This window comes from Cucurbita pepo, chromosome 10, assembly GCF_057944985.1.
Source record: "Cucurbita pepo subsp. pepo isolate OVF chromosome 10, ASM5794498v1, whole genome shotgun sequence".
Lineage (NCBI taxonomy): Eukaryota > Viridiplantae > Streptophyta > Magnoliopsida > Cucurbitales > Cucurbitaceae > Cucurbita > Cucurbita pepo.
The window spans coordinates 10887495-10910608 of record NC_141807.1 but is presented as its reverse complement, the minus strand read 5'-3'; the positions used below and the strand labels follow the sequence as shown (position 1 = coordinate 10910608).

The following is a 23114-nucleotide window of genomic DNA, read 5'->3' as shown; positions in this document are numbered from 1 at the left end:
AGTTTACTATAAATAGCTTTACCAGATTTAGCCATCTACTATATATAGTTATTTACAATATATAGCTTTACCAGATATAGCTTTACCATATATAGCTTTACTATATATAGCTTTACTAAATATAGCTTTACCGGATATAACCGTTGACCAAGTTATAAATAAGTATCAGGCTCCATAGCCTAACACTTCTATTCTCTTCCAGCATTTTATCTAGCTCTTCTCTCTCTTTTCGTGCTTGTTCTTCTTTTTGTCTTGTAGCAGTAAGAGCGGCTTCTTTCTCTTTCTCAAGCTGCACATCAACATCATCAAACAACTTCGTGCGACCTTCCACTATTCGCTCTGTATTTCTAATTTAGTCTCTTCAGAGTTTAGCCTTTCTTCAACATTCTTCTGAATTAGTTCTTCCATCCTCCTAGCTGCATCTTCTTCTAACTTCTTCAACTCTATTTCACGCATTTTCTTCTCTTCTTCCTCTTTCTTAAGCTTCTCTATGGAATGATTCCGATTAGTGGATGCACGACTAGGACTGGAACTGGACGATTTGGGGAAAGGAGATAACGAGGAAGACCTACTTCTACGTTGGCGGCTGAGGGAACTTGAACGGCTGCTTCTCCTGGAATTGGTAGTGGAATGATAGGGGGAAGAACTTGGGTCCCTTCTGCTTCTCTGACTAAGGCGATAGGAATTGGAGCGGTGAGTGTAGGACAGAGACCTTGAACCACTTCTCCCCATAAGTTTCAATTGAGTTTGAACGGCTGCTACAGGTTGAGATATAGCATGCAATACGAACATTCGATTCAAAGACATCTTTGTCTCCATGATTAAGCCTCTCTCAGGATGAAACATCTTGCATGTTCCATTTTGAAACAAAAAGGTAACCCCTTTGCTTGCAATTTACCAACACTCAACAAATTGTTCCTCAGGTCTGACACATAGAATACTCCTATGATTATCATTATGATTCCATTCACTTCCAGTAGTACATTACCCTTTCCGGTTAAAACCATGCTTGAGTTGTTGCCCAGCTTCACTGAATCTCTGAAACTTCCATCAAAATCTGAAAAAATATTTCTTCTTCCCACACATATGATTGCTACATCCCAAGTCAAAGAACCACATATCTTCTTTATTGGCCTTATTCATATTCACGTAAGCCTCAGCGACATCTCTTCTTGACTCTCTGCATAGTTTGTCTCATTCTCCTTGCTTTGACATTCCTATTGAAAATGTCCTAGCTTGTGACAGTTATAGCACTCTACTATGGCCTTGTTGAAGGTTTGTCTGCCTCGTCTGGTATTGCTTTGACATTTCCATTGAAAATGTCCTAGCTTGTGACAGTTATAGCACTCCACTATGGCCTTGTTGAAGGTTTGTCGTCCTCGTCCCCTTCCTATGCCTCTAAAGCTTCCACGACCTTGACTCCTTCTTCCAGCAGACTGCACAAGTGGACTCTCCATCGACATACTTTTATTATGACACAAGTAGAAGACTGCTGCTTCTAGTTTTAACTAGTTTAGGGCATGACTCTAATACCAAAATGTTAGGAACAGAAAAAGAAAATTGTAAAGATCAGAAGAATCGGGAGAAATCTCTCATCCAATTGAAGAATGACTAAATCAAATCTAATTCAAATAACTAGATAAAATCTAATCCAAATAACTCGATCAAATCTAATTCAAATAACTAGATAAAATCTAATCCAAATAACTCGATCAAATCTAATCATTACAGTTATCATATCTATTTGGTATCATATTTATGTCTCGTATCTATATCTCATTTTTATTTTTGTGACTCTGAGATATTTTGCTTTTATAAATAGATATCTTCATGAAAATAAGTTTAATTTATGTTGAGATGGAGAATAAAAATTGACACTTAAGGACGTTGATACTTGGGACTTTGATTCCTCTTGGTGTGAAGCTTGCATCTTGCAATTACTTGGGTAGAGAATGTGTTTCACCTAAAATTCACTCAAGAGAAAATAATCAAATAACGAACCATATTTGAGAGAGGATAACTTTTTTTTTTTTTTAATCTTCGAGAAATAAGAAAGAATAAAAATTAAAACATGGCAGGAATGACATCTTCTTAAATCTTTGTTTTGTTCTCCTAAATGTATATAAAAAAAAATAAAAAATACAAATCTTATATATTTTTATATATAATTTAAGTACCTATTTAATAAAACTTCATCCAAACTTCTACTCATAAATTTAATTATTATGTGTATACAATTGTTAATATGTAAGAAAATACACGTACAAAATGTCTATACTATTGGTAATACACTAGTCTCGGTTTTTTGACTAAAACAATGCAACCATGTCCCAAACTAAAGAATTTGATTCGAGGCTATCTCCTAATAGAGTGAGGCTCAATTAGACTTTGTTGTAAGATTCGACCATATCAATTTGAATAGCGTTCTCCAACTATAAATATTGAACTCCAAAGTATTGACGAGCAAAGTAAGTTTGTTGAAACTATCTATAAAAGTGTTCAAAAGTGAGTCGTGGAGAAGATTTGCCTTAAAATCTAGTTCCAATTAAGGATTTCAATGATGAAGAAGTGCAAGCTATTGGAAGGTTTCCGTGGAAAATTTCAGAAGTGCAAGCTATTGGAAGGTTTGCCGTGGAAAATTTCAGAAGTGATAGATATAATTTAAATTTAATTTACAAGCGTGTGGTGAATGGTCTTTTCAGTCCCATATAGGCCTTGACCCCAAATTGGTCTTTTCAGTCCCATATAGGCCTTGACCCCAAATTTTTGACAATAATATTCATTGGTCAGCTATTGCAATTGTGAAGAAGTTCCGTCATATGCATCTACCGCCATCCTATAAGCTCTTATCTTTTGAGGAATTCATCAAATTCCCCCTCTCTCTATATGTGCTTGTGGGACATTACTCTCTTTCTTTTTCTCTCGTACCCACGGATACATAACATGTTAAATTAACTCATACTTAAAAAAATAATTTCTCTCTTTTGGAGATGCGGGGTATCAATCCCTGTACCTCTCGCATGCTAAGCGAGCGCTCTACCATCTGAGCTACATCCCCACAATTTTTGCATCACAAAACCCTGAATTTCCCGTCATCAATAATAGTGAAAATGAAGAAATATTGCTACCCAACATTTCATGAATAAGGAAAAATTGAAAAGAAATAATATATTTAATAATAGATAGTCCTATTTTTGGAGGTGCAGGGTATCGATCCCCGTACCTCTCACATGCAAAGCGAACACTCTACCATCTGAGCTACATCCCCATGATTTTTACATCATAAACCCTAAATGTCCCATCATCAATAATAGTGAAAATAAAAAAAATATCAAAATATTAATAACAAATAGTTTGGTTTGGTGATGCGGGGCATCGATAATTGTGAAAATGAAAAAATATAATAACAAATTAAATACTTTCTTTTGGAGATGCGGGTTATCAATCCCCGTACAACTCGCATGCAAAGCGAGCGCTCTACCATCTAAGCTACATCTCCACAATTTTTACGTCACAAAACCCTAAACGTCTCATCATGAATAATAGTGAAAATGAAAAATATCGCTACTCATTATGTCATAAATAAGGAAATATTGAATAGAAATAAAATAGTAATAACGAATAGTTTCTTTTGGAGATGCGAGGTATCGATCCCCGTATCTCTCGCATGCTACAATCCCACGATTTTACATCAAAAAACTCTAAACTTCCCGTCATCAATGATATTGATAGCGAACACTCTCGCATGCTCATTATGTCATTAATAAGGAAAAATTTAAAAGAACTAATATATTTAGCAATCGTTTCCTTTGTTGATGCATGGTATCGATCCCAGTAATTCTCACATGGGATGCAAACGCTCTACCATCTAAGCTATATCCTCAAGATTCTTACGTCACAAAATCCTAAACATCTCGTCATCAATAATAGTGAAAATAAAAAAATAACGCTATTCATTATGTCATAAATAAGGAAAAATTGAATAGAAATAAAATAGTAATAACGAATAGTTTCTTTTGGAGATATGGGGTATCGATCCGATCCCCGTACCTCTTGCATGCTAAGCAAGCAATCTACCATCTAAGCTACATTCCCACAATACTTATATCAAAAAACCCTAAATGTCCCGTCATCAATTCCAGTGAAAATGAAAAAATATCTCCGCTAATTATGTCATAAATAAGAAAAGGTTGAATAGAAGTAAAATATTAATAACGTATTTCCCATCTACATCCCCACAATTGTTGCATCATAAAACCCTCAAATTCCCATCATCAATAATAGTGAAAATGAAAAAAATCTAGAGATGCAGGGTATCAATCCCCATACCTCTCGCATGCAAAGCGAGTGCTCTACCATCTAAGCTATATCCCCACAATTCTTATGTCACAAAGTCCTAAACATCTCGTCATCAGTAATAGTGAAAATGAAAAATTATCCGAGCTCATTATGTCCTAAATAAGAAAAAATTGAAAAGAAATAATATATTTAGTAATCGATTCAACTGGAGATGCAAGGTATTGATCCCCGTACTTTCCACATGAGAAATGAACGCTCTACCATTTGGACTACATCCCTACGATTCTTACATCAGAAAACCCTAAACGTCCCTTCATCAATAATTGTGAAAATGAAAAAGTATCTCTGCATATTATGTCATAAATAAGGAAATATTGAATAGAAATAAAATATTAATAATAAATAGTTTCTTTTGGAGATGCAAGGTATCGATCCTCGTACCTCTCGTATGCTAAGTCGTACCTCTCTTATGCTAAGCCGTACCTCTCTTATGCTAAGCGCAGCTACATCCCCACAATTCTTGCATCACAAAACCCTACATTTTTCATCATCAATAATAGTGAAAATGAAGAAATATCGCTACTCAACCTGTCATGAATAAGGAAAATTTGAAAAGAAATAATTTTCAATAATATATTTAATAATAGATAGTTTTATTTTGGAGATGCGTGGTATCTATCCCCGTACCTCTCGCATGCAAAGCAAGCGGTCTACCATTTGAGCTACATCCCCACGATTCTCACGTCACAAAATCCTAAACGTCTCGTCATCAATAATAGTGACATGAAAAACTATCCCTGCTCATTATGTCGTAAATAAGAAAAAATTGAAAAGAAATAATATATTAGTGATCCATTCATTTGGAGATGCAAGGTATCGATCTCCGTACTTTCCACATCGGAAGCGAGCGCTCTACCATCTGAGCTACATCCCCACGATTCTTACATTAAAAAATCCTAAACCTCCCGTCATCAGTAATTGTGAAAATGAAAAATATCTCCGATCATTATTTCATAAATAAGGAAAGATGTAATAGAAATAAAATATTAATAACATAGTTTATATATGTGTCACTTGTGTTATTTTAATGTATTTATTTACTTGGTAAATGTCTTTCATACTACAATCTCTTGAAGGGGCATTTTGAGAATCGAACTTTCATAGCACTAGACCAAATGCCCTTGTTATACCACTTGAAACATATGTATGAAGCCTAATGTCCTTGTTATACCACTTGAAACATATGTATGAAGCCTAATGTCCTTGTTATACCACTTGAAACGTATGTATGAAGCCATGAAGCCTAATGCCCTTGTTATACCACTTGAAACGTATGTATGAAGCCATGAAGCCTAATGCCCTTGTTATACCACTTGAAACGTAAGTATGAAGCCTTAGGACTAGGTATTATACCACTTGAAACGTATGTATGAAGCCTTAGGCCTAGGTATTAAGGTCGTATTGCAGGAAACACGTGAAGTCCTTGGATGTAGAATTTGTCTTCAAGAATACCTTGGATGTAGAATTTGTCTTGGAGAATAAAGCCTTGGGATGGTAAGTGTAAAATGTCGAATATGAAGTTAGGTTGATTTCGAATATGATGTCCTTAGATAAGAAAAGATTTAAACATAGGGGCATTTCAAGAATTGAACTCAAAACCTCTTGCACCCCAAGTGAGAATCATACCACTAAACCAAATGCCTTTTCTTGTATAGCAATTATTTTTAGCTTCTACTCAAATATATTTTTCTCTTAGTAGTTGGAGGGCTATAAAACGAAAAGTTGAATCGTTATAATATACAAGGGTTATCAAATAAACCAACAACCCAACAAAAGAAACAAACTAATCAATTTTGGTTTGATTGATTCGGTTCAGTTCATTATTTTGTTTGATTTAATTTTTCTATTTTGCCTCGTATGACAAGAAAATAAAGTTGTATTGAATGCACCTTAGTTTCATTTATGACAAACTCATATGAAACATAATTGCATTAATAGTACTCACAGTTGGAGTCTATAAGCATTTCATGAACTTCAGTGCAATTCATGCTTCATTAAAGAGGAGATAAACTTTAGTTAGGTAAGGGAACTTTAAATTACTTCATGTGGAGCTTCAATTACTATATGCTAGTTACAAGCTTTAGGATTGACTAATTCGACACGAATTCATGGATTTAGGGAAATTTTTGTGTAATTATCAACTACAACTTATGTTTTCAAATTTTTAGGACATAATTTAGGTAGTTGTTTTTATGAGTTGTAAACTTGTTTCTTTGCATAATATGGATTTAGTTGAACTATTATTATCGAAAAAATGGAGAAAGAAATTGTCTTTGAATTGACTAATAGACCTAGGTTCATCGTTGTTGTCTTTTAACTTGTGATTTTGCAAAAAGCTTAACTAATATGAACTGTCATGTCACAAGAATATACCCTACACATCATTCAAGATGGCAATAAAATGGAGTTAAATTGAACGCACTTTAGTTTCATATCTGGCGTGTTCAAGATAAAACATAATTGTATTAATGATATTGAGCCTGGAGTCTATAAGAATTTAATGATCTTAAGAGAAATTACTGTTTTATTAGAGGATACCAACTTTATTTATGGTACTAGGAGTTCAAGAATCTAGATTTGAATCTAGTTAAGTAACAGTAAGATTTAAAATTTTTGAATTCTAGACCAAATTTGTACCTAATTATTTCTTTTTATGACAAATTAAAAATTAAGAGAAAAATATTTTTGTAAAGATAGATTTATCTCTAAAGCTTTCGTGACGAAACCATGTTCAGACTAGCAGTTTAAAGTCAGGAGATGCAGTCACAGGTGTGATTATTTTGGATGGGTTCGTAATAGAACTTACCGTTGAGATGAGGGAGCCTTCAAAGGTTGTGCACTCACAGATGGTGTTGTTATGTAGCGTTAGTCTGTCTTTGTGTTTGAGTTTTTTTGTATTTTTTTTTTTTTTTTTTTTGTAATTGTATCCCAAACACTTTTTTTTTTGTTTGGATAAACTTGATCAACAACGTCTTATAATTTAATTTAATTTTATATTTAATGTTGTGTTGTTTTCTCAATCTCATTTTAATTTTACAACATTTTCTTATTTTATATTAATTTACTTTTATTTTTATTTGTTTTCACTCTCAATTTTAGTTTCTATTTGAGTTTTGAACCCTTAAAAGTTGGGTTGTGACAGATTGGTATCAGCCAGATTTTAAATTATATAGATTTTTTCTTAGGATAAAGAGTCGTATATCTCTATGACTCAGCTCGATGACACGTCTCTCCACGACCAAGTAAGCAGTATATGATATGTTGTAAAACTTGTATGAATTTATTGTATGTTTTGATTTTCGTGGTAGTTATAAAATGTCCTCGGACGTTAAAGAGTGAACGTTAACTATATAAGACAAAACTGGATCAACGTTATAGTGTCTAGATATGGTGAGGAGGAAAAGAGTGGTCATGAGATATCTGACTAGCCTAATGAAAACAGAGAGTTGTCGTTGCAAGGGCGAGACCTCTAATCCATGAAATTTTGGTACTAGAAATGAAGAAACTGGAGATGGTCCCCAAACGTCTGTATGGACCATTTCCAATCGCACTTTCTTTGGTTCCCTGGCAGCGTCAACCAAATTAACCCTACGGCGTGACAATCCTTGAGCTTCCACTCCTCCGTGGTCATGGTATCCAGCTTCACCCCCAAAATGGGTTCCTGAATATCTTTCTCGTACAGATAATCTTCAATTTGCATCTTCTAGAAATTGATATCGAATCCATCAAACTTTTCAATTCCAGTCTTTGAACTTTCCATCTTCACAGATCGTGGTGAATCTCTCCTCGCTCTGATACCAGTTATTAGAATCACACAACAATGCACACACTTGATCTAAATGAACACAAAGAACGTGATAGAGAAAATATAAGAAGAAATATTGACTAATGGTTTTGTATTAATGACTTCTGGTATGCAAAGAGAGGATATGGAGAATGAGAAATGTACATTTAGGAAGCACTGACTAATGGGTATACATATGATTTCAGTTTATTATATATAGCTTCACTACATGTAACCGCCTACCATATGTAATTATTTAGTATATATATCTCTATCAGATTTTTACTATAAATAGTCAGCCTTCATATCCAACTTTCTAGAGCCCAAATAGTCAGGGATTGACATCCTGCTAGAACACAAAGTCATGTACATGCGCCTAGAAAAATGCCTAGTAGTAACGGAGTCTAACCCAACGATCATTCAGACAAACATCCATCAACCAAGAGGGGTGAAAATGATGACGATAGTACAGTTGAGAAAGAATCTTAGCCATGATGAATCTACACTTGCTGCCATTGTTGTATTTGAAAAGGGGAGCTCAAGTGTGCCAACCTCAACAAAAACTTTATTGCCACTACATGAACACCACGACCCAAAACAAGAAGGTCAGATATTGGGTTTTAACCCCACCAAGAGAGATAAATCACAAGATTAGTTTTATGTCGCCTACCACAAATAGATGTCATGCGGCTCAGCATGAGCTAGTTGAATTCTACAAATAGCAAAATGTCATGTTCACAGTCGGGTTTATTTGACCTGCAAAGGCTCTTATCAGTGATCACTCAAATGCTTGGCAAAGCCACCAAGCCAACACCTCTACTGAAGAACGGAGACAAAAACAAACCACTAAAGCAACACATTTTCACGCAAAAATACCATCCAGACGGATGTAGAGAAGGGTCGACCACGATAATTTCAATTCAAATAGAGAGTTATGATAAGTTAAGGTCAGATCAACTTTGAGTTCAAAACAACAAGAACCAAAGACTGGTGCGAAAATTCTATGGACTAGTCGAAGTTATCCACAAGATGAGGAAGACATCATATAGGATCCAATTGCTCCTATCGATACAGACTAACCCTGTTGTCCACGTCAGTAACTTGAAACGTTATTATTCCGACCAAGAAAACATCAAGTAAAAGAAGGTGGTATGACATCATGCAAAGAAGAAATTGTTTCAAGCGAAGAAAGTAGGATAAACACCAACAGAGAAGACTTGATGAGTTAACAAACCGAGAAGTGATTTTCAATAGCTCCTAGTAGGTTGGAAAAGACTCCTCAATACTGAGATCAGCTAGAAGTGGGTCGGGAGACCTAAAGTCAGCCTCATCCTACAACGTTGAGTTTATGAAGAGCCGGTTGATAGAGATATTGACAAATTGTGTAAGGGCAGATGTCGCGGTCATGATTGGCCGAGGCATGTTGCCTGTGGCTGCATGTTAGATGTCTCAGCTATTCTTGTAAACGATTTGTGATTCATGGTGGCATGCTCATTCCAAACACCTTTTACTTGCTTTCATCTTAGATAGGCTTTTACTATTATTGTTGTGCCAATACGGGGTGTATGATTAGCCCTCAAAATCATATCTACACCCATCAAAACTAAAATGTCCCAAAATGTACTATAGGAGAACGTGACCAGTTGTTGTTTCTTCACTTTTAGCTTATAACATTGCTTTATTTGAAATTGTTTTTAACGTATTTCCTCGCTCACGTTTTCTAAAATATTTCTTCTAAATGTGATTCGAGCATACACTACTATTGTTCGTTCAGTCTAAATTTTGCATGGTTGACTTGTTCATTGGATTAGAACAAATGTCACATAATCATTGTCTCACTACTGCAAGAGTGCGATTGTGACACTTGTCTTCCGTTCAGTTGTGGGCCGCATCTTCTAACTAGTTACGTGAGTTTGGCCTGGAGCATACGTGTAGGTTGAAAAAGAAATGGTTGGATGCGGATTGCAAATATGGGTTGGGCCACGAAAGGTTTTTTTTTTACCACATATCGACTTTGGGCTAGTGAGTCTTGAATTTGGGTTCGTTTGAAAAAATTTGGTTCGTTTTTTAGTTCAAACGAACCCAAATTAAACCAACTAGTTCCTTCTTCATTGCACGACTCACTCCTATTCTCTGTTCTGCCTCTTCTTGCTCTCTGAAACTTCTTTAAAGGCTATTGTTCACCGATTATTTGGGAGCATCTTCCTTAAAAGGATTGTGACCACAAATGACCTATGTAGAAAATTTGTACCCCCTGTCCTAAAACATTTAGCGAATAACATACCCAAAACAGATGCGCTGACCAGACTGCGCTACACCTCGTCTCACCCCCCCCCCCCCGGAGCAAATGGATCCACCAATTCGATGAACACTCAAACCAAACTCGCCCATCCTTTTTGGCACAAGGACGCGAGAACCAATCTGAGTAATCTACAGTGGGGAGACTCCTTAAAGCAACAAGCGAGAATGGCTAGGTTGATAGCAGGGTTAAAGAAAAGGCGAGTATGAAAAGATGTATCGCATAACCGTCCCTGTAAGCAGCTTCATTCTTTCTTGATCTATGAACCGAATTTATGAAAAAAATCAGTCTTTCGGCTGAAAGTGTGACTGTTGGGTATAGATAAGCAGGACCTCTTGGTTCGAGGGAAACTGGAGATGTTGGTTAAGAAAGCTAAGCAAGCAAGTACAGGACAGACAAAATGCACATACAAATTGATTGACATGATCCCTCTCGCTCACTCTTTGGCTAGTTGGCTAGTTGCACGATAAGCGGAAAAGCATACCAGGTAGGGAAAGAAAGGCTGCTCGATCTCCTGTAAGGCACACTTTCAACGGTGAGCTCACCAGGCAATGCAATAAGTCTGATAGAAGTCCAAGATTTCGTCTACTACGGACCAGAAAGCTCTTGGAGGAGCTAACATGAAATGAGAAATACATTCGATTACGGCAACTAATAGATAGCGAACTTTTTGGTAGAAACTAAATGATCCCTTTGCTCGGGCAAGAAAAGGAAAAGGTAGTCGTACTCCTACCTTTTCCGTAAGACGATAGGAAAGTTTGAGCTGAAAGATTGAATCACACCTGGTAAGAAAGGCGCGCTTAGCAGGTTTCTCCAAACGTATAAACAAAAAGAGGAAGCAACCGGTCCTAAAGAGGTCAACGCATACGTGCTTTTTCCTTTCGTTTAGCGAGATAGCTTACCAGCTCTTTCTGCTCATAGCAGCAGTATGAAAAGCGAAATCCTCATCCTGAGTCGAGTCTGCATTGCCATACGAATCAACATCGGCCAAACCAAGAGCTACTATTTTTTCTTTAACAAAAGCGGATCTAACAGTTTCGATAAAACCAACCTCTTTTAAAGGAGTCGCTCTGCCTTGATCACCGTGGATATATGCAGCTCCCGCTTTACCTTTGCCTATCGTGAAAAGGAAAGTTCCCTCACGATAGGCCCTCCCAACTCCCGAACGTCTTTCTATCAATCGAGAGAGGTATAGAATAGTACAACAAACCAATAAGACAAGAATGGACTCATAAGATGGGCGGTCAGGGAAACGATTTCATTTGTGTTATCCGCAACGGAAATGATCAAGGAATTCTCTATACACGGCTGAGAAATGACCGTATTGTTGCACATCCTGAATAAAGTACCGTAGGCAAGCGAAGCTTTTGAAAATGAAAGCGTGTAGAACTCAGATCCACTTTCTCAACGATTCGTAAACTTTGGATCTGATCATCCTTTCGTCTCCGGGTAACTGAGAGAGAATTTAGGTGTGGCGTGCATCCGATTCAGTCAACAATAAGGTACAAAGCGGATTGATAAAATGGGTTTGAAGTTCCATTGTCGTTAGGTCGAAGATCTCTACTAGGTTTAGTGCACTTTGGTAGTTGCGAATGTTGCCGTAATCGAATGTCTTTCTCATTCAACATTCTCTCTTACCAAGCACTCATACTCGCCAGGGTTGAGGAGACAGTTCGTGAGCTAATTTGGTTTCGAGATTGTGTATACACGAAAAGAGCTCGCTTTCGACTTTCTCCTCGGTGTTTTATGCTCGGTTCTGGTTCAGGAAAGGGTCTCATCTCTTTCATTGGAGCACATTGATGCCGAAGGAGTCTTCGGAACCGGTGGAGAGGCTATGATGACTTCAGGCTATTCAAATAGCATGGCTGATACCACAAAGAAAGGGTATCTAAGTCACACTAGTGGAATAGATTTTTCATAATAATTATCTCGATATATGATACCAAAAACCTGCCTGATGACTGATAAGGTAAGGGGTTTCAAAAGACAAAAGAATGACAATTCTACGTGTGATAGAAAAGGAGATCTTTTTTTTTTTTCAGTGTGCGTGGTTCGCCTGCCTTCCTGACCACGGATAGGCTTTGGGGATTTGCACTTCGGCTCCTTAGAATACCACATCAAGGTGACAGGATTCGAACCTATGGCTCTCTAAAACTTCTTCATCGGTTATTTGGGCGCATCTTTCTTCAAAGGATTGTGACGACAGATGACCTATGTGACGACAGCGGACAACATGCCTGCCTTCTTGACCACGGATAGACTACGGGACTTTGCACTTCGGCCCCTGAGAATACCACATCAAGGTGACAGGATTCGAACCTATGGCTCTCTGAAACTTCTTTATCGGTTATTTGGGCGCATCTTCCTTAAAAGGATTGTGACAACAGATGATCTATGTCCTAGAAAGAATACAATAGAACAATTTCTGTAATGCTCTTTTTCAAGTCCGTCCCACAACAGATGATCTATGTCCTAGAAAGAATACAATAGAACAATTTCTGTAATGCTCTTTTTGAAGTCTCCCTTCCAAGAATATGTTTCCCTTCCAAGAATATGTTTCATTATGTATTCTCATCTTCTTGGTTCAATGTTTAAAAAACACATTTTAAATCATATTATCTTGAATAATTCATTTTGATATAATATTGTTGGGGGCATTTTGAGAATCGAACTTGAGACCTCTCACACTCAAAACGATAATCATACCACTTAGACCAAATGCCTTTATAGTAGATTTATAATTCTTAGTTGCTAGTCTATATATTTTTCGTGCCTCAATATATGAAAAATTTATTGAAGTTGAAGGTGCATTGATAACTATTTAGTTTTTTTGTTTTTTTTTTCTTTCAAAATTGTTCTTTTTTTCTTTTGGTGGGGCATTTCGAGAATCGAACTCGAGACCTCTTGCACCCAAAGCAAGAATCATACCACTAGACCAAATGCCCTTATTAATGACTAAATATTAAGTTGTTTATTGAATGTATCATCATTATTTATTTTCTTTGTTAATGAAATCCATGAGCAATTATTATTATATCTTTTAGATCTAGACCGCTGTTAAATTATTTATATAGGGTTTGCGATAATTACTGTAGAGAGAAGAAAAAAAATAGAAGTTATTTAAAGAATAGAAATTAATTAAAGAATAGAAGTTAATTACAGTAGAGAGAAGAAAATTGAAAAAATAATAGAATTACTATAGAGAGAAGAAAAAAGAATAGAAGGTATTTTTATTTTCTAGAAGTTAATTACGGTAGGATACGGTAGAGATAGAAGAAAATTGAAAAAATAATAGAATTACTAGAGAGAGAAGAAAAAAGAATATAAGTTATTTTTATTTTCTAGAAGTTAATTACGGTAGAGATACGGTAGAGAGAGAAGAAAAAAGAATAGAATTACTTTAGAGAGAAAGAAAAAAGAATAGAATTACTTTAGAGAGAAGAAAAAAGAATAGAATTACTTTAGAGAGAAGAAAAAAGAATAGAAGTACTTTAGAGAGAAGAAAAAAGAATATAAGTTATTTTGGAGTTTTTATTTTTTATTTTCTCGTGTAAGTTTTAGTTTGATAGTTCCATCTGAGACATATATTACACAAGTAAATGATATTAAGAGCATTATCATTAAATGATAATATACTTGGTTGAGACATATAAGAATAGAATTACTTTAGAGAGAAGAAAAAAGAATAGAAGTTATTTTGGAGTTTTTATTTTTTATTTTCTCGTGTAAGTTTTAGTTTGATAGTTCCATCTGAGACATATATTACACAAGTAAATGATATTAAGAGCATTATCATTAAATGATAATATACTTGGTTGAGACATATATCGTGGAGTACACAAGTAAATGATATTAAAAGAGCATTATCATTAAATGATAATATACTTGGTTGAGACATATAAGAATAGAATTACTTTAGAGAGAAGAAAAAAGAATAGAAGTTATTTTGGAGTTTTTATTTTTTATTTTCTCGTGTAAGTTTTAGTTTGATAGTTCCATCTGAGACATATATTACACAAGTAAAAAGAATAGAAGTTATTTTGGAGTTTTTATTTTTTATTTTCTCGTGTAAGTTTTAGTTTGATAGTTCCATCTGAGACATATATTACACAAGTAAATGATATTAAGAGCATTATCATTAAATGATAATATACTTGGTTGAGACATATATCGTGGAGTACACAAGTAAATGATATTAAAAGAGCATTATCATTAAATGATAATACACTAGGTTGGCTCATCTTTTGATGGCATGAACATAGGGGCATTTCGAGAATTGAACTCAGGACCTCTCGCATCCTAAGTGAGAATTTTTTCCCCTCAATATATTTTTAGCTCCTACTCAATATATTTTTAGCTCCAAATGCCCTTTCTAAAATGCCCTTTCTAAAAAAAATGCAACATTTTTAGCTCCTACTCAATATATTTTTTCCCCTCAAGTTTGAAATCTATTTTCTTGAGCGGTTGTTGGACTATAAAACAAAAAGTTGATGGTCTAGTATTTTACTTGTAAGTAAGACCCAAGTTCATCTTTAGAAATTTTCTTTAAAATAATAAATAGACCCAAGTTCATCTTTGTTGTTGTCTAATTGTGATTTTGCAAAAAACTTAACTAATATGAAATATTGAGGTAAATCAAGAATATATCCTACACGTCATTCAAGATGACAATAAAATTGAGTTAAATTGAACGCAGTTTTAGTTTCATGTTTAGTAGGTTCAAGATAAAGCATAATTGTATTAATGATATTAAAGAGAAATTCGTGTTTTATTAGAAGAGACCAACTTCATTTAAGGTACTAGGAGTTTAAACTACTTCCATTGTAATTTCAATCACTCCACAATGATTACAAATTTAGGGTTGGCTAATTGGACATCAATTATCAACTTTAGGTTATAATTTAGGTAGTAGCCATTATAATATTGATAACTCTCTAAAAGTAGAGTTATATCAAGTCTTTTTATAGTTAATATTGCACCCTTATTCACAATTTTCTCATTTATTACCCATTTATTCTACTTAGTGAGCATGAAATCGTTTATTGCGGTCTAACATGAAAAAAAAATGATTTGGCATAAATCGATCTTAATTGTATATTTAGTTGAGTTATATGGTAAAATTTCAGACATTTATGCTAACCATGTGGGAGTAGCAAATTTGGAAACAAATGGGGGATGACATAAAAATTTTAAATCCACATCATCAGTCCGAGTGGGTCATTGACTACCCAATGAGGAACATCCTATGTGGACCACTTATTCCTTTTTAGCCCTAAAGGGGAACTCATGCTCAATATAAAAGGAAAAGGAAGACCAAGAGGGGAGGAGCCACATTTTTGGGGAGAAAATCGAATTACACAGCAGCAGCCTCTGCTGTGAAACCAGAGAAGAAGAAGAAAACACTAATCCATAAGCTGTTGACAGTAGAAAGAAAAGGAGACCAACAAGGATTGATTAGGGCAAAGAGGTGGACGTGAGAGCTCAAGAGAAGGGAACTTCCATTGACGAACGGCAAAAAACCGGGATAACTCTCTATTTCCTTATTCTCTTTGCTTATTCCATCAATTTTACACGATGAAGATGCGGATTCCTCTGTTTAATTCAGTTTGTATGGAGAGCTAAACTTAATAGGGGAGGCGAGAGAGTTTTATATAGTTTAAGTATGTTGACGGTATGATTTTAGTTTATTAAAGAGTTGTTGTTTGTTGGATCGGTATGGCAACCCTAGAGGGGGGGTGAATAGGGTTTTAACGATAAAGGTGTTTAAACGTGATTAATTTTTCTAATGATGAAACTTTTTACAAATAAGTAGAAGATGATAATTACTATAACAAAGTAATTCAAGTCAAAACAATAATCAAGTAGAACATGCAATAAATCACAATAATAATTTTGAAATTAAATAGAAAAGAGTTAGAGAAAATGACACCGTAGTTTTATAGTGGTTCGGTCAAACTCGACCTACTCCACTCCCCAAGCGCCTCTTGGGAATTTGAATAAAGAACTTTCTCGACTCTTTCCACGGATCTGAGCCAAACCGCTACACCGCTCTTTTTACGAGTTCAAGAGCAAACTCAATCCTTTCCACGGCGCAGGATCAAACCGATACAAGTATTTGAGTTTGATAATAACACACCACAACTCTCTCAAAGAGTAGATTTACAATTTGGGATACTCACAACTATTTCCTCACAATACAAAAATAATCCCTCTCAAGAATAAGATGAAAAGAAATAAACTTGTAAGCTTGGAGAGAGCAACAAACAATGGAGACTTTGAACAAATGAGGATTGGAGAATGTATGTAAGTTGTGTGTTTTAAAATGTGGGGAAGATGAGTTTATATAGAGGAGAAAAGTGGCAAAATGTAGGATTGAATATTGACCATTGGATTGTGTTAGGAATAATGGAAGGTGGAGATTAAAAGTAAATAAATAAGAAAATTTTCAAAATTCATTTATTTCAAAATTTTAATATAATAGTAATTTAATATAATAATAATAAAAAGTTATGTGAGTAACGGTCAAATGAAATTCAAAATTTATTATAAATATAATAATATAATAATAATAAAAACTATGTGAGTAACCACCAAAATTTTAAAATATAATAATATAATAATATAATATAGTAATAATAAAAATCGATGTGAGTAACGGTTAGATTCAAATTTATATTTTGTAAAAATAACTTTATTTAAAAATATAGTAATAAGAAAAACTCCACCATTTGTTACTCTCCCAAAATCATAAATGTCATACTTTGATATATTTTGATTTGCCCATCATTTTGATTTTGCTGCCACATCATCACGTCGGGTATGTTGTCTCGACTGTACTTTCTTCGTTTTAGCTCTAATTTGAGTAATTGAAAAGTCGTTGAAATTGTTATTCCCGACCTTATACTGTGGACAGTTCAAAATACTGAAAATAATTAATAATTAAAAAGTAGGTTTGTTATCATCAAAACATCAATTAATTGATTGAAACTAATTGAAGTGAGATCAAGGCCAAAAAGCCAACATTGTTAATAGCCCTAAGCAATGCTCCTAACGTTCTATTAACCACCTTAGTTTGCTCGTTAATCTGAAGATGACATGTAGTTGAAAACAATAATTTGTTACCCAATTTATGACTTAATATTCTTATAAATAATAGCCCTAAGCAATGCTCGTAATATTTTGTTACCCAATTTATGACTTAATATTCCAAAAGTGACTTAAAAATTTAACATCCCTATCTTTTTTTGTGCAGCAAACATTGGCAACATTGACTACAAAACTTATAAACATCGTGCATGATGGCAAAGGTCATATGGATCGTGATGAGCATTTTCTCCCATATCTTTGTTTCGCTAACTAAAGTTTTCCAATAACTCCCAAACTTCATTACCTTATATAACCTCTTGGGATAAGGATTCATATAACATTTCATAAAATAAGATCTACCGATGAATTTCATAGCATTTGAAGGTCATCTAGGTCATAAACAAGGTAAATTACCTTAGGGGCACTATGGTCATTTTACATCATTTCTTCGTTTACCTACTTATCCTTATCCAATGACAACCAAATTTCACTTCTGACCTTAACATACTATAATATGCTCTGCATTAAAATTTGATAGGCAGCGGAGCTCATATAGTGGGTTATTTTAACGTTACTTAAATCTCGAGCTTTTTGATCGGTTCAGGGTCTTAACTCACGGTTCTTTGGGTTTTTCGTTCATATATCCTTAATTCATACTTGGTTTAGGGTTCATATTAAAATCCAAGCGATTTCTACAAGTATTTCTTAACAAAAAGTCCAAGGTGGCTACTTGCCTCGTCGTCGACGTTTGGGACGTCCATTCTTGAGCTTCCAGTATCTAAATTACTTCAAAATTTCCTTCCACGTACTCCTTATTGTGTCTAGTTTCTGAAACCATGAGATTTTCTATAAGAATCGGTCTGGAATGGGGTTAAAATTGAGAAAACCCGAGAAAAGGTCAAATTTTGAGTTGACTTGGACAGTTCAGTTGAACTGGCCATATCCTCGTTTTCTTCCTCTGAACAGGAAGAAGATGCACATTTTTCGCGTCGCCGCCATCTGAAACTCGGCCTGTACAGCCACATTTACAGCGTTTCTCTCCTCGATTTCTTCGTGAAACCTAAAGATGGGTATTACAAGGAAGGGCTAGTGATTGATTTGATACCTTCTCGTGGATCGTAGCCTAAGATATTCGCTTCCAAAGTTCATCCAAAATCTGATTTATCGCTGGAGATAAAACAAAGGATTTCTTATTGGGTAGCCGATTCTAGGGGTTTCAAGGCCCTATTTCTTTATCGAACCTCTTCCATATCCTTTCTTCAGGCTAAAGGAATTGGTTTGGAGGAACGTCTTTGAATGTAAGACGTTAATTTTCAAAAATCGTTCTCGGTATGCAACTCATTCGAAACGCCAGATTTTTCGATCTCTTGGGTAGCTTGTTTTACGATGTTTCCTCTCTCGATTCCTTCATCAAGTTTACTCAACTTCTTCCTCTGAAGCTAGAGGATCCTTAATTTGAAGGAAAAGAGATCGTAGATAGGAATTCGACTCTTATCCCCAATTAAATTTCAAAACCTATTTCCTTCAATTCGACACGCTCTCGAGGTTACTTTTCTTTGTGGTCTTCTATGGAAGCATTCCTTGGAGGTGTAGAAACTGATTGGAATCATTCTTGCTCGACGAATCATCATGTATCCTCGGATTGGATTTTCAAGTTTTTCTTGAAGTTCTTCAATGGTTGATTGAATTGGGGGAATGGTTTCTAGGGTCTTTCAGCACTATATTCCTTCATAGAACTTGTGGGTAATCTTGTTGAGAAACGGTAGGAATAAGTTTGAAGAGAAATGGTGGAGGATTGCTCTCAAGATTCGAAGAAATCTGAAAGTAGGAGACCAATAATCTAAATGCTTATTGCCCTCGATTGGGGGATCGACCTTTCTCGATTCTTATTCCGTATTGTTTCTCCTACTTCAGATTTATAGGAGGAGCTTAAACCGACATTGAGAACTCCAGATTCTTCGTTATTTAGAAGTTTGAAGAGAAATGGTGGAGGATTACTCTCAAATTTGGAAGAAATCTGAGAGTAGGAGACCCACAATCTAAACGCTTATTGCCTTCGATTGGGGGATCGACATTTCTCGATTCTTATTCCGTATTGTTGCTCCTACTTCAGACTTTATAGGAGGAGCTTAAACCAACATTGAGAGCTCCAGATTATTCATTATTAGATATCGAACTTTCTAAATAACTTTTTGGAGATATCAACTCCGATCATAGCCTTACCCACCTTGGCTTTGCATACTAGTCATTGGATGTGATGATCCGTGCGTGTTCGTTCTAGATCATATCAAATTTTGGAGGAGATCCGACGGTTGAAATTTGTGTTCGAAGAATTTTGCTCGGATGGTTACGGTAGATGCTCTGATTCTAATTAGAGTGGCATTTCTATAATTATCCATTCTTCTAGGGGTATTTTGGTAATTTGCAACTTTCGGAATATTTTATTATTATTTTTCTCGAAAAATCCATAATTTTTCTACAAATTCCTCATGGCTTTTTTTATCATTTTTTGGCTTATTTTGAATCTAGAGAAGAACAAAAAATACTAGATTAAAAATAGAGGTTAGTCCATGGCCCACACTCCAAAGTCCACTCTCATCCACGACCAACTCTTAGTTACTTGATAAAAAATGATAAACATGGAGTGAGTAAAACTTAGTAAGTAGCCTACTCGTAGGTTCTTAATCGCGACCATAAGCTAGGATATTACTTCTTGTTATGTTTTCAGGATCTTAGAACTTAGAGGTCATCATGTCATGTATCATATACTGATCCTGAAAACCTTCCGCTAAAATAACCTTCAATTTTCTCCCCATGAACACATGAGTGGTGTCGTCATAATCATGTAATCCTACTGGTAAATCGTGGTGCAGGACATCTCGTTTAGCTTATGGGAAAGGTAGGCCTATCATAACATCCAGCTCATGATACATATTGTAGGACATCCTACCTAAAGAGGAATAGGGGCCTTTTAGTACACATCATAATGCAGATAATGGTTACTTATGGGTATGGATCCTAGCAACTTATTTAGCATGTTATTCACATAGTTCTAGATACTTGGTACATGGATTATTGATGAACCTAGGTTTATACATAATGTCATGGGTTAGGCTTTAGGAGTTGAGGTTTGAGCTTAGGAAAACATTAGAGGGTAACCTAACGTGGACTAATTCGTGTGAAAACCTACTAGCACTTTGAGGACCTCTTTCCTTCACCAAACTTATGGGCAAACTTATTTAGAAGGTGCAGGAACAAGTTTGTAAATGAATAGTGGACTATAGTTCTCGAATTCTAGGTAAACCCATGAACACGATGCCCCAAAACAAAAAACTTGTATCTCTCGATTGGGTACTCGATTAAGCTTGCTTCTTGCCCCTAATAGTCTACCCTTATTCATAATTTATAGACGGATTTTCCACTATCAATGAAACGTCTAGAATTTCTATAATTTCATTCTTGATTTTTTTGAATCTTCTACTAGAAAAGTCTTCTCCGATCGGAGCCTTCCTTTTTTAAGCAACTTGTAATTCTTATTCTATAAAAAATTTAATGATTCGGGAAGTTTATACAAATTAGAAAAAGTACAGTTTTCTCAATATTTTTTCAATTTTACTTGTTCTTTACTTCTAGATACAACCTAATAGGGATTATACACTGTCTCTTATTGGAGACCTTGAGTGTTGCAAATTCTTCTCTCCTTTGAAAACTTTCAGTCATCGAAAGTGTTTATTCTAAAATAGGTCAAGGTACAAGGTTCTTATTTGCCTTCTGTTTCCCAAGTGGCTTCTTTTACTCTATGATTCTTCCATATGACCTTAACAAGAGAGATTTCCTTGTTTCTCAATCATTTGACTTTCTTGTCTATTATTTGAATCGGGTCTTCTTTATACGTTAGGTCATCTCTCAAGAAGAGAGTTTCATGAGCCAGTACGTGCGAACGATCTAGGGTATACTTCCGTAGTTTGGATACATGAAAGATATTATGTACTGCAGACAAGTTTGGGCATTGCCCGATTCTATAGGCCACAGATCCAATCCTTTCTAATATCTCAAAGGGACGGATAAACCTAGGGCTTAGCTTCCCCTTTTTACCCTACCTGAGCACCCCTCTCATGGGGTGCTACCTTTAGGAATATATGATCCCCTACCTACAATTCCATGTTCTTGCGCCTTAGGTCTGCATAGCTTTTCTCTCGACTTTGTGCGGTTTGTATCCTAGCTTTAATCTTTTGGACTGCGGCGTGGTACTTTGCACCAACTGTGGCCCAATAGTTGTCGTTTGCCCCCCTTCTTCCCAAAAGATAAGGGATCAAAATCTTCGTCCATAGAGAACCTCGTATGTGGCCATTTGTATGGTGGCTTGGCAAGTATTACTATAAGTGAATTTCATAAGGGGTAGGTAATTATTCGAGCTTCCTGCAAAATCCATCACATATACCCTCAACATGTCTTCCAATATTTGCTTGAGCATTTCTGTTTGACCATCTGTTTATGGGTGGAATGTCGTACTATAACTACGTACCCAATGCCTTAGTTGAATTTTCCAGAAGCGAGATTTAAATCTGGCATCTCGATCTAATACTATTGCCTTTTGTTGAATTTTCAGAAGCGTACCCAATACCTTTACTGATAAATATTCATTTTTAATGTTAGTAAGAGTATCTCAATTGGGAGATTGTTAGACTGAAGATTTGAAGGTCACACGTGTTTTATCCACGTTCAACGCACCTAATACAAGTTTATTACCTGACTATACAATCTAAAAACATAACTTGCTTATTCAATCTAAAATTAGTGATTATTTCTTTTTTAAATATAATGAATTAGCGGAAATACCTTTACTTATGAATTTTCATTTATAATATTAGCAGGGATAACTCTGTTGGGAGAGCGTCAGACTGAAGATTTGAAGGTCACGTGTTTGATCTCCACGTTCACCGCACCTGATTCTAGTTGCATAACCCAACTATTCAATCTAAAATTAGTCATTATTCCTTTCTGAAATCTCAATGAATTATCGGAAATACCTAACGTGTTCTAGTTCACCGCACCTTATACAAGTTGGATAACTTGAATATCTTATTAAAAATTAGTGATTATTTCTATTTAAAATTTCAATGAATTAGCGAAAATACCGATGAATTTTCATTTTTAATGTTAGTGTGAATAGCTCAGTTGAGATAACGTTAGATTGAAGATCTGAAGGTCTCGTGTTCGATCCATGTTCACCACACATGGTTCACGGTGCATAATTTGACTATTCAATCTAAAATTAGTGATTATTTCTTTCTAACATTTCAATTAATCGGTGGAAATACCTTTACTTAAAACTTAAAAACTTTCATTTTTAATGTTAGCGAAGATAGCTCAGTTTGGAGAACGTCAGATTTAAGATTTGAAGGTCACGTGTTCGATCTCCACGTTCACCGCACCTGTTTCTTTTTGCATAACCTGACTATTCAATAAAAAATTAGTCATTATTTCTTTTTAAAATCTCAATGAATCGGCGAAAATACCTTTACTGATGAATTTTCATTTCCAATGATTGGGGGGATAGCTCAGTTGGGAGAGCGTCAGACTGAA

The 23114-nt window shown here is 35.3% G+C and overlaps 1 non-coding gene across 1 annotated transcript; it reads right to left on the bottom strand.

The window, feature by feature from the left end:
* Nucleotides 1–13315: 13315 nt before the first annotated feature.
* TRNAP-UGG (transfer RNA proline (anticodon UGG)) lies at nucleotides 13316–13387 on the bottom strand. Its single transcript has one exon. It is a non-coding gene; the product is annotated as a tRNA-Pro (tRNA).
* Nucleotides 13388–23114: the final 9727 nt, after the last annotated feature.